The sequence below is a fragment of the Aythya ferina genome, assembly GCF_964211825.1.
Source record: "Aythya ferina genome assembly, chromosome: 3".
Lineage (NCBI taxonomy): Eukaryota > Metazoa > Chordata > Aves > Anseriformes > Anatidae > Aythya > Aythya ferina.
In genome coordinates, this window is record NC_140298.1 from 61,605,753 (window position 1) to 61,618,998 (window position 13,246).

The following is a 13,246-nucleotide window of genomic DNA, read 5'->3' on the forward strand; positions in this document are numbered from 1 at the left end:
GGCCAGGGAAATGATAGCTCTGAAATGGTAACAGGCTGTTAGTTTGGCTTATAAGGATGCTATCTTTATTTTAGCAATAGAGTGAGTTAGTACTGTGCTAGGCTTCTGGATCAGCTATACAAATATCACAGCAGTAATTTCCATGTGATTGGATAGGTGAAGGGAGTAAGGGACAACATGTCTGAGCATTTTATCTAGTTTATTTGGGAGAAAACCTGAAGCTGGACCCATAATTGCTTCAGAAATTACAGACAGCAGTTTGCACCTGGGAAGCCTGAATCATCACTGGAAGTTGACTGTGAAGCAATGGGTCCAAGCAGGGAGCTGATGGGGAGCTGTGTGCTGTGTTGGCTGAGCTTGGTCACACACTCAGCTTCCTACTCGTGCAGCCTCAGGAGCCCACGGGGGCTCTGTTGGTGAGTCTCAGCCTCTGGGCAGGCAGCAGGGGAAGAAAGGTGTCTGTATAAGCAGGGGCTGCCCAGCTCTCTGAGCTTCATGAGACCCAACGCGACCCCAAGGCTCTGCAACACTGCAACAAACACCCTGGGTGAACACATTTCTTTGGTGTGGTTCCCGCCTGTGCTGCTTAGGTTCAGCTGAGACCTGGCCTTGCTCATCCAAGGGCTGCTTTCTGACCTGTTAGCTGTCTCAAAGGTCGTGTCATTTAAGAACAAAAGACACAACAATGTGCCACGTGTTGGTAGTTGCACTCAGAGCATGCCATCACCTGGCTACCATAGTGATCTCATAGAGGCAAAGAAGAGAAGCTGCCACAGTACAGAGCATATCCTTTACAGAAGAACAGTTGTTCTTCAAGTGCTAACTGATTTTATAACCCTAATATAGAGAAAACTCACTGATTTTAGGGTCAAACTTCCTCTGTTGGAATTGCAGTATTCAGCACACTGCAATGCATTTCACAAGCATTTGATTGCAAAAATGGTCCACAGGTCCAGCAGGCTGGGATTAATAGTGCTAAAGACATTGAGGTTTCCAGTCTGTGTTTCAGGCTTGCAACTTCATGGCAGCGTCAACTGTTGCTGCTCTTTTCCTCTTTGAAACAGAAAGGAAAAATACAAATTTGCAACATCACAAATCTGTTTTGCATAAACCCTTGGGCCAAAGCCATCTCCAATGTAACTCTATTGCCTTGAGTCGTATATATTTTCTTTCTGCATTTCACTCCAGAGATGTAGTCACTGCGGGCAGTAAGATGATTTGGTGAGAACGATTGCAGGGATTATCACAAACAGATCCCGATCTCTAATCTAATCAAAATCCCTGCCTAATACCCAGCGCATTAAGTCCGAGTTCAAAGCACTGCAAACTAACTGATGTACTTGGCATCCCTCGGACCAGGCAGCAGAAGCAGGAGATGAATGCATAAAACAGGAAATGGATCATGGCCAATTAGTGGTGCAGAAACCGTGGCGGGTCATTTCCAAAATAACAAATGAGCTTGGCAGGCTGGCATGCCTTTGTGCGGTGACCTGAGTCAGGCGGGCGTCAGAGACCTTATTCCAGCGCTGTGGGTGGCTGCACAGCCCTCATGGGCTTCATTTGGTGCTGCAAGTTAGGCTCAGGAGGCCGTGCTGGTCCACAGGCACAGCTGGGTGGGTGGAAGAACAAGAGAAACTTGAGATATAAGTCAAACTTGTCACTGCGAGGCATTTACAAATCATCTGAACTATGGTCCCCATTACTCAGAGCCTGGCTCTGGCCAAGAGGGATATCCATCCAGCAGGGAGGATGGGGAAAGGCAAAGCTCAGATTTCAGCCCATTCCTGTCCTCAGTTATCAAGAGGTAAAAAGGGGATAGAGGAGCAGGGAACGTCTAGTAGACAGAAAGACTAGCAGCCAGTTAGAGTCTGTGAGCCCATTAGTCCAGGCAAACTGCAAACAAGCCCAACAAGCTGCTCCTTGCAGCAATGGGGCTGCAGCACAAAGAAGTGAAAGGGAAGAAGGGGAAACAGAGGCACAGCAAGGTGAGGGGGGTTGCTTTGGTTTGCCCTTGACCACAGTGGTGGGCACTGACCTGCTGAAAGGTTCATGGGGTGTCTCCAGTGTGATGACTCCAGCTCCCGGCTCTGCTGGTGGGCACAGGCTGGTTGGTAAGGGTGGGCAACCCACATGCAGAGAGAAGAATCTGCTCTGCCAGAAGAGGGTCCTAGTAACACTAATACTAGGGTTTTAATGTTTAAAAATGTCACTGTTAAACAAGGATGTTTGAATTAGTCCATTGTTACTTCAGGTCAACGTGAAATAGAATAAAATATGATGAAAGGACCAGAATCTCTTTTTTCATTCTTCTTTTTTATTTTCTTTTTTCTTTTTGTGACACATGAGGACACATGTGAGAGAGGCAGAGAGTAAAAGAGAATAGAACAGGGAATAAAGGTGCTTGAAAAGCTTTTCCTCTTTTTTTTTTTTTTGTTTGTTTGTTTGTTTGTTTAAAAGAGAGCTATGTGTTATGTATGTGCTTAATCTGTCTCTCTTGTTTTCCAGGCAAAGAATGGGTGGGACCTCAAAAGAACTGACTACTTAAGTCCCATTATATATTTTTCTTTATTGAAGCCTTCATAGTTCTATTGTGTGCCAAAACAGCGTTTGAAAACCTTTTCAATGACCTCTTGTATCAGTCGTGCTCTAAATTTCATTCCATCATCAAGGCCTTCAGCAAACAGCCTCCCTCTTTGGAAACACCTGGGGGGCTGGGAATTAAAAACTTTGATTTCTAGAAGCTGGTACATGAGTTGATGAGCTATAGGTGGAAATGAAGCCAAAGGCAACCTTCTCCTGAAAAGGAAGGTTTGAATTGTAGCCTGGAATTAGACTTTACAACATGTATTCCTGACATCAGACCGGTTTTACTCATTCCTCTTTCTTTGCTTGTTATTGAGGCTATTACAGATAAACATGTTGACAGCTCATCTTGGGAAAAGAAACATCTCAGCTCTGCAGAAAACCACCCTCAGAGTGGTGTGTGTGGCTGCATAATCTATACCAATCCTAGGGCAGAAAAACATATCTGCTCAGACAGACAGGCAGAAAAATCTTCGATATTATTTTCTAGTTCTTGAAGTCTTGAGTAACAAAACCATGCCAGGACTAGCTGTGGTGTGTTGCACTGAATTGTTGAACGTTTTTGTGTTGAGACTGAAGCTGTGCAGAGAATAGAAATTCTGTTTAATGTAAATTTTCAAGGTCTTGATGTCAGTTTTCACTGTGGTTAGCTATGAAACACTTATGCTTCAAAATTCTTCAAGAAAACTTTTTGAAGCTTCACTTCAGGTTGATCAAAATACATTTCAGCTATGATACCTCATTTTGATTTTATTTCTCAGGAAAGTTATTATAACATAAAATAGAATGCAAAATTAAACAATTCAAAGGAAGACAATACTTTCAAAACAAGAAAAACTAGTGTTTAATTCCCCAAATGTCAAAACAAGATAGTCTGGTATCAGAGATACTTTTGCTGTTGAGACTGAAATATGGCAAAATCAACATTTTCTGTACCATGGTACCACTAGTGTTTTCCTGTCCAGCCTTCATGGACAGGTACTAAAAGGAGTACAAATTATTAACTAATTTATCAATATCACCATTTTTCTTGTTTATCAAATAAGTAACATAACTGGATCAATTACATAATTTTAAGTGAAGAGAGCAACTTTTTGTAAATGAAATTTTGTCCTGTTTACAGTAGAATTTTTCACAGATACACCTTTTTAAAACCACTAAAAGCTGCAAAACATAGACGTAGGACAAATAAAAAATAATAATAATAATAATAATAAAAAGTCTGGCCTTATCAGATAATCAAAAGTTTTAATTAAAAAAAAAGAAACAGGTATTCTGCAGGAGATTGTACTGTTCTGCAACAGGGTCATAACACTATTTGGTCCTATGGCAATGATAGGTATTTACACTGACACATTATCCTACCAGCCTCTGACATGCCACCTGCATAGATAGGATGAACAGAGGCTTTAGGAGGCAAAAAAAAATGAGAGTTCCCAATCCATGTGCACAGAACCAAAAAGTTGACCCAATAATAATAATAAGAAGAGGACCCGAGATACTGTTGCTTACAGCCACAAAGGAAGCTGGGATCCACTGTAAAGAAGCTTCTTGAATTTGAGGTGGTCTTGAACTGGAGATATACAAAGGCATTGAACTCCAGAACAACAACAACAACAAAAAAATACATTGGGGAAAACAGGAAAATCAGTAAAGCGAGAGCAGTGAGATGGAATAGTAGGAGTTGGGAGGCATGACCGTGGAGATGAGGACAAGGACAGCCTTCCAAAGGAGTGGGCTGACTGAAGGACTGTGTTAACTCATGGGCTGGATGAAATGAAACAGCAAAATGTAAAATAAATATAGCGTAACATAACATAAAATAAATAAATAAATAAATGAAAAACTACAACAAAAAAGCTGTAATTTTAAGCTTGCTAATTGGAAATGTCAGAGAATAAAGAGCTGGGTGGACTGATTTAACCATAGCTATGACCTGACCATAGGAAAAGTATTCCAACTGAGCTATTTCCATTTATTGCATGAAAGCATTAATACCAGAGCACAGACTCAGTTATGGAGACTTCATCTGGACTTTTGTGTGCAACTGTAATCATTCATCTTGCAGGAGGAGACTTAAAACTAGACCAGGCAAAGGAAGAGCTGTTAGGATGACCCAGGGAATGGAAACAACTACGCAAGCGAAGCCTGAGAGAAGTTATGCTTATGCTGTAGTGAACCATAAATTCAGGTACTTACCGTTATGAAAATACGGTGTTTTCCTGAAAAGATTACCCTGCACGGAAGCAGCATAAATCAGCCCATGCAAAATCCCACGCCTGGATTAGCTTGCTAAAAACTAATCCAGCTGTTTTTACACTGTCCTTTATCAGCCAGTTTATGGGAGAGTTTGGCATGTGCAACCTCAGAAAGCAAATGCTGAGAAGGTATCTGATTGCCATCCATAAATATGCTGAGGGAAGGAATGGAGAATCAACAGAGAGGAAGAAATGCTAATGAAGCTCAAGGACTACCTTGGCACCTGGACAAGTGGTAAAATCTGGCCATGAGCAAATTTGAACTGGAAATCTGAAGAAGAATTTTAACCATCAAAGAGGGATAGCTCCAGAGTGGCTTTCTTGCAGAAAAATAAATAAATAAATAAATAAAATCAGGAGCAGAAGACTTAATTTGTTTTACAGTTTCATCAAACTGGATCTCAATTAATATTTTAAAGGGATTTCATGGCACAGCTGTTTGAAATAATAGGGATCTGGATTCATTGATCCAGAAGATTGCTTTCAATCCTGTCTTCCTAAAATACAGCTGTAAATAAGCCAAGAAAATATGAAAGTCCACAAAAAAAAAAAAAAAAAAAAAAAAAAAAAAAAATCCTCTATAAAAATACCACAAACACCAAAATCAAAATGAGCAGAACAAAAAAGAGGTGCAAAGGGTGACATCACAGTCCCAGGAGAAAAGGGAATCTAGCCTGGAACACAAAAGAAGGAGAAGGGTGGGAGAAAACATTAGGCAACAGAGCAGAGACATCTAGTAAAAATAAGTGGTGTTGGTGTCAGAAAAGGTGTGATTTAGTGTCCTTATTAATAATCTATAGGGAATGTGAGCTGCACACAAAGGGCTCTCACAGATGGCCCTGGCTTTGGAGGAGCTGTAGGGTAAGTCAGGACATGGAAATAACACAAAGTGACCTGCTGAGACTGGGGACACTGCTAGAGAAAACAACAAGATGAGTTGCCACTTGTAAGCATGAAAACATACCTAAGGCAAAATCCTCCAAAACACTTGTAGTCAATGGCAAACTGCTAGCAGGAATACTAAAACACTTTGCAATGAGAGTGGGTGGCCAATTGAACATAAGTGCATATTACAGTTTGGCTGCAAAAATGCTGATGCAATTTTAGGGTGCGGTTCCCTTGATATTTGAATCAAAGGCAGTAGCAACCTATTTTCTACATCATTTTAATGCAAATGTATTTGGAATAATGCATTCGGGGGAGGTGCTGTGCATGGACAAATTGGAACAAAGACAGTGGGAAACAACAAAAAGTATCAAGAAGATCAGGACTGTTTGTCTAAAAATCAGATGTAAAAGCTCTGTGTGTATTAATGGCAAAGGTCCTTTCAGTCCTGTTTTTCTGTGACTCCACACTGTGCTCCTCGCTAAGCAGATAGACTCAGAAGATATGAATGCCAAAGGGGAGGAAACAATTTAGACTGCTACATAGACACACAAGTGCCAAATGGGGTGAAATTAGCAACGTGAAACCACAGGCTGATGAGCAGGAAAATCTCTCAAGATGTATTCAGCTGTAGAAAAACTGCCAGGGGACTGGTGGAAGCTGGTCACTCAGGATTTTTACAACAAGGCTGGACAAAACACTAGAAAATGTACCATAGGGAGCAATTCTTCTCTGGCAAAGAGCGGTGGAGCAGATGATCTAATAGGCTTCTTGCATCTCTAACCTCTACAGTTGCATGATTTCTCAGTATAAAGCACAAGATTTCAAGAGGAAAAAGAAATAAATTGAAGGGAAAATATTAGATGGGCAAAAACACACACACACACACACAAAAAAAAGGTGGAGAATGAATGAAGTTCTGTCCTCTTGCCTTTCTGTATTTAAAGGAGTTGCTTCTGGCACATTGTTTTCTTGTCAGAGACACTTCATTTTCTCTTTCCCTCACTTACCATTTTTTCTCTCTCTACAAAGGCAGAAAGAGCCACTTGGGACTGCTGATGTCTTTCTGAGGAAGGATGCTGCTCTCATGCTTTGGAACTGCATCAAGGCTTTGGCCATTCAAAACATAAAAACCCCATTGTTTTCTTTGGGAATGGGTTTCTTTGTGAATCAAGCCCCCAGCAAGTACATACATCATGGCATATGCACCAACATAACAGCCCCACGCCCTTTTTACATTGTCTTTGCCCCCCATTCCAGCAAAAGCTTTCTTTTTACCACTTTGCCCACTTCTTGCACAGGTACCCTACTTTTTGGCCCATGTTGCCTCCTGCAGCTGAAACACCCTTTCCTGAGTTTGTCCAGTGCCTTTGGCTCTTCAATTTGCATTACAGCATTTCTTGAAAACCTACTTTTCTCTTAGCAAAGGGGTAATTAGCCGAGTATGGTCACGCCATTTATAAAATTGAATGGGGAGTTACTTTGGAAGGGACCTTTGAATGTCATCTGATCCAAACCCTTGAAGGGGCAGCTTCAGAGTTAAAGCAGGCTGCTCAGAGCCTTGTGTAGCTGAGTCAAATTTTGGACCAAAATTTCAAAGCATCTCCAAGGACTGGGATTTGACAATTTCTCTGGGCAGCCTGCACAAGTGCTTTGCCAGCCTCATCAAGAAAACGTTTCCTTTAACCCAGTCATCATTTCCCCCAGTGTAGAAAGGCCTCCCCTGTCTTTTTCTTTTCTGAACTAAGCAAACCTCCTCTGTCAGCCCCTCCTTGAACATTGGGTGCTCTAGCCCCTGATCATCACTGTCACCTTCCACTGGAGTCCTGCTAGCTTGTCTACACACAAAGAGGATGGGTTGGAATGCCAAGAACACAGTTAACACCCAATTTCTGACTTTTTTCTCCCTCTTTAACTGACTGCCTATTTGAACATTTATTACAAGTTCTAAAAAACTTACTATAAATTCTTAAAAACATGCGTTTTTCATGTTTTTAAGAGGTTCTTTTGGAAACATCTAACCCATTGGGAACATTGGGAAGAAAGAAACTACAACTAACGAGGTTTGCCTGTCTGTCTGTTTGTACCCAAGCCTGATTTTCAGGGGACCTGAGCATTTGCAAGTCCAGACTAGCTTCAGGGAGGATTGTGTGTGAACAGCACTTCCAAAAAACAGGGCATTTTTCACAACCCTAGGTCTGGTTTTTCAATGTGCATTTGGACACCTGAGTCCTACTCATCGTTAGTGGGAATTACAGATCCTCTCGTGGATTTGAAATCTTGATCAGTATATGTCCTGATGACAAGCAAATGCATTTTCCAAGGGAATAATATCCTGATTTTTGGAAGTTGTGAAAGCTTTGACATACCAACGTGTCAGATATGTAACAAAAGAACATGCACCACTGCCCATTATCTAGCTGGTAGGGATTTTAGGAGAGAATGAGCAGATGGGTAGTAATTACAAGAGGACAGTTTATAGTTGTGTAAAACAGAAAGGTTTTCCCAAATTGGAAGCTTTAGAAACATTTCATAAAGATATGCTCATATTACTGCCTCCAAACCTTCGAGTTGGTTCACCTTTACCTTTGAATTGGATGGACCTTTTATTCAGGAAAATACTTTTCCAATTTTTTTGCAAATTTCATTTACTGTCTGCATATAGATAGAAACTATTTGTCAAAAAGCTGCAGCCAGCTCCATCTGAATAGCTGTGACTTCCTATTCAGCAATGTACAGAAGGGAGTTATTCACCCTAGTGGTGTTATCAGGATAGGAGGACTTCTGCCTTCGATTTTAGAGCACACACTAGGACAGTTGGCTCCTCAGGACCAGCCAGCTCCTAGAAAAATGCCCTCCAGCTCATGGCTAGGTCTCCGGAGATGAGCAAACCAAGGAGAAGTGCTGTCGTGTACTGGGATGCCTGAGGCTGCTTTAGGCCTCAGTTTTGTTCTTCTTCCCCTTTGCCTTGGGTCAGTCCTTCCTGACCTGCTTCAGTCCTTTAGCAACCTGGTGTCTGGAGCTGGTGCCAGCCCCACATCATCTCTGGATGTGGTAGAAAAAAAAAGAGGATTAAAATCAAGGTGAACCCTGAGTTGTCTACTCTAATGAGAGAGCACTGAGCACAGGCCATGGGAGAGCGGGGCCTGTTTGGTGTCCAGCCAGTGGCCAAAGGGATGCCAGCTGTGTCCAAGGGAGGAGAAGCTGTGTGAAACCTCTGTCTTACTTGACCCGGGCGAGCAGAGGTTCTAGTTTGCCCTGGAAAACTACTGGCAGCATACGCAGATTTGTCACAGTTTGTGATGTTAATGGCAGTAACGGGATGTGGAAATTTTAGACTTTACACCTCAGCTGCACATCAGCACCTTGCACTGGATCCGCTCCAGCTGGGCTAGAGCAACATTTGGATGGGATCTTCTCACCTATTTTTAGTTGCCTAAGGATCTGTCACACATCTGCAATTCTCTTCAGAGCCAGTGGAGAGAAACGTGAAGGTGACTTGTCCCATCCCAGGGGACTCCAGCGTTGGGTAGGGATGTCATGCTGGGGACAGTAGCACTCATCAGTCCACAGGCAGAGGTGGCAGATACTTAAACTATGGACGTGGCTTTGCTCAGGTAATTTAGGAATCTGCTCTTGTGCTCAGCTAAAGCACAGTATTTCAGTGAGGGAAGACGTGAGTCATGTCTTTATTCTTGGGTTTACAACAGCAAGGCTCAACCCTTTCAGTCACTGCCTTGATGCTGCTCTGCATGCAGTCCTGTGGCTCACTTTGGGCTACTCAGCCCTTGTGTTCCTGCAGTCCCCAAGAAAAACACAACTTTATAATAAAGCAAAACAGCCCCAAATTCAACTATTCCGCCTGGGGGATAAAAAGGAATACTCCAAATGACTCGTTATTCCACACGGAGTGCCCATTACTTCTGTTGACTTCAGGGCTGCAGTCACTCATGGAGAACAGGGCGATAGTATTTACATGGGGATTTCAAGGAAGACTGCTCTTATAAATTAGTAAAATGCATGAGTCATCCCAGCGCAGCGTTTGATCTAGGAGACGCAGCTATCAGCCCAGCACAACATCCTAGCATCTGTCCAAAACGCAGCGCACCCTCATTAGCACGCTGTTCCTGGGAGCTAAGCAGGCTGAGGGTTGCAGGGAGGTGCTATTGTTATACCAGGAGTAATTCTTATGTTTTATTGATACCCAATAAACTGTGTGTTAGCCCGAAAGCAGAAAGAGACGGAGCGAGCACGCTGGTAGAGATATCTGTTATATAACACTCAAACACGAGGTGGGGAACTGGCCAAATCCTTTTCAATTACTTTTTTTCAATAAACATCAGGTCTGGGGAGGAGGACCATCTGAGCGATTTAATAATTAATGAGAATGTATTCATCCAGGCACCTCACCTATAAATAAAACTCGTGTATAACGTATTTGTGGATTTTCACAACATTTTTTCCATTCTACTTTCTTTTTTAACTTTTTTTTTTTTTTTTTAATTTCCTTCTAGGCGCAATTGCCCTAAGATTTTCCCAGAAATCAACCAAGTAACCACCTGGGGGAAAGCAAAGGAGCACATGGAGCTCAGGCCCCTGCCCATTCAGGAGCAGAAGTGGTGTTTGCAATGACCGGGACTTCTGGCAATGCGGAAACCTGGCCAGTGAGCCATGGCGAGATGGAGATTAGGTAATGCTACAGGACTCTGTGAAAAACAGACAAATGTGGGTGCTGCACACAAGCTGAGAATTACTGTGGGTGTCAATTAACCTCACAGATCACAGGGTTTATTTGGCTGAATTATTTATCCCAAAGATAAAACACCAAAAGAAAGAAAAGCATCATTAAATAGCACAGCCTTGCACAGAGTTTAGGCAGTGAACCAAGTTTCCGAACAATTTAATTTATTAGGGACCTAAATTGTACTAGATTATCAAATCAAGTGGAATAGAGGGAGGCAATGCATTTTGCATACGGTGCCCAGAATGTAATAAGTGTGTTATTTCATTCATGCCATGTCTCAGCCTGAGTAGTGAAGAGAAGGCGATGTTTCCTCCGTAGGGTAATTTTCCATTTTTTATCCATTTTCAAAAGCTGTCAAACAGCTGTCATGAAGGAAAAACGTTTCTGGTTTATCACTGAAGCTTGAAACCTGTTAAATGTGAATGTAAAGTGGAGCACTACATATAGTCCCAATACAATGGGAAGAAGCTTAACTGTTTGAAGTCTGTCTTTAGGGAGATTATACCCCGGCAGAAAAGGACAATAAGAGAGTTTTGCCTTGGGAAAAGAGAGACTGACAGGTCTGCGTGTTTTTCTGCAATCAATATTGTAGACAGAGCTCTTCTTACATGGCAGAGTTCAATTAAAGGAAGAAAAAAAAAAAAAACAAAAAAAACAAAAAAACACAACAACAAAAACAGATGAGAATTTGGGGGAATTCCCCAAAGAGTTCAAATCCTTCCCGGGAGGAGGGAATGTTTTTTTCAAGATGAGTTTGCATGAAAAATTCATGCAGTGGATGGATACAGTCATACAAAAAAATGATAAATAAATAATTGTCTTAATTCTTACTGCCTCACATAGCAATTGCACATCCATGTTGACCACTTCAGTTTGCAAAACTAGTCCTTGGTGTAAACATGTGTAAAATTAAATCATCCAGAAAAGCAAAATAAGACAAAAGGTCACACATGCTAACTGAAGCAAGCGGCTCATACTGAAGTCTCTCACAACATCCAGGAAACAAGAAACTGCCACACGCAGCCAAGAAGCCGGTACAGGGATGAACACAAAGAGACAGACAAAACACAGCATGAAAACGGGTGATAAGCAGAGATTTGCAGCCATCAGGAAGGAGAGAAGAGGAGGCAGCTGCAAAGACAGGAGGCCGGAAAAGATAGACGAATTGGGCTGGAAATATATACAGTTATGATAACGGGTATGAAAGAGATTACATGAAGCTGCAATTAGCTAGCTGTACTCGACTGCTATTCAGTCTTACTTGCATCTCTCCCTCTCACTCCCCTCCTTTTCCCCAGTTGATCTTTGTTGGAGAAGAGCTGTGTACACAACACTTGGGTTGGACAAATAAAGCACCAGCCTGGGTTTACGGTCTTTGCATCTTCAGGCTGTGGAGAAATGCAAGAGGACCTTCCAGAGGAGCTCAGAAAAGCCCATCGGCCACCGCTGCTTCCCTCCCCACCACACTCCTCCTCTGCTAGCAAAACACAGTCAAAAAGGAGCAAATGAAATGTTCCCTACACTTTGGTTCCAATGGTACTTTTTTTCTAGCCATTTCTGTTTCTTTTTTTCCCTGCCAGTTCCTCTCCCTTGCCTTCTTTTCCCTTTCTGCAAGATTGTCTTCTGTGTCACCACTCATCATTTTCTTTTCCTCAGCCTGTTCTTCCCTTTGGATACCTGCTGCTCCCTGCACGGACCCTGGATACCTTCCTGCCTCTCTGCTTACCTGTCTGCCCCTGCTTCTACCAAGAGAAGCTTTGCACTGTGTTTCATGCATGATCCCCTTACTTCACTATCTTCTTTGGAGGGGCTGTGGTTTTGTGATTTTGTATGTGCCAAGGAAAGCCCTAGAACACAAGGTTGAAACTTCCAAACACTACTCCAAGGAGGACTCCCAAAGGCTTGCTCTTGGAGACAAACTCCTCATGAACTGCTCCCTGGTGGCAATGAACTTGGGTTCTTACAGAAATCGAATAGGCACACAGCAAAGATACCTCCTCAAGAACTGGGATCCTTCTGGAAAAGCTTTTTAATTTGCACAGAGCAGGCAGAATGAACTCCTGTTCAGTCTGTGGTGTTACGTGAGCCCACGCTCTGGTTTGACTCACCACTGGGCCCAACGTGGAGGTTGTGGCTAGACACCTCAAGTGAGAGAATATCAATGTATAGTAGAAAACACTCGTTTTGAATGAGTAATCTGAAAGCTAGAGGTTGCCGGTTCTATTTAGTAACAGGATGCATTCACACTACATTGTTTTACCCAAAACCATAGCAATCACTATGCTACATGCATCACCACCGAAAACCCCCTCTGGGAAGGAGGCCAGCAGGTGGGAGATCTACCTGATTACTGCTGTGGTGAACACAGGTTTTGGCAAGTAGTCCTTGGGCAAACAGCTAGGTTTATGTGAAATGCCCGGAGTCTTTGATTTACACATTTGTCAAATTCCGCTTCGGAGCAAAAAGCAGAAACTCGTGTGCCTGTGTGTTTTTTAAGGTCTTGTCCAAAAGACCCTACTACAGAAAACTCATTTAATCTACCTCAGAGGGATAAAGGGCTGAGTCAACCCTGCTAGGATTTGAACCTATCACTCCAGGGAGCCTAATTATTGCAAATGTGATGCTTAGGCCACTAAACCCTTCCCTCCTGCTCTAATCACCTCTCAAAGAGTCCCTTTTGATCCTGGAAGGTTACGCAGCACCGACGATAAAGGCAAAGTATTTAACAAAGTCGCCATAAGTGGAGTAGATCATTATTCATATTACAGCAGGTTTA

The 13,246-nt window shown here is 42.5% G+C and overlaps 1 long non-coding RNA gene across 1 annotated transcript in view; it reads left to right on the forward strand.

Annotated features, from left to right (window-relative positions):
• LOC311434454 overlaps positions 1-10,995 on the forward strand; it is a 30,813-nt gene extending 19,818 nt beyond the window's left edge. Inside the window, exon 3 of the long non-coding RNA XR_014691507.1 lies at positions 10,241-10,995. This is a non-coding gene — a long non-coding RNA (uncharacterized lncRNA). The remainder of the gene's footprint in view (positions 1-10,240) is intronic.
• Positions 10,996-13,246: the final 2,251 nt, after the last annotated feature.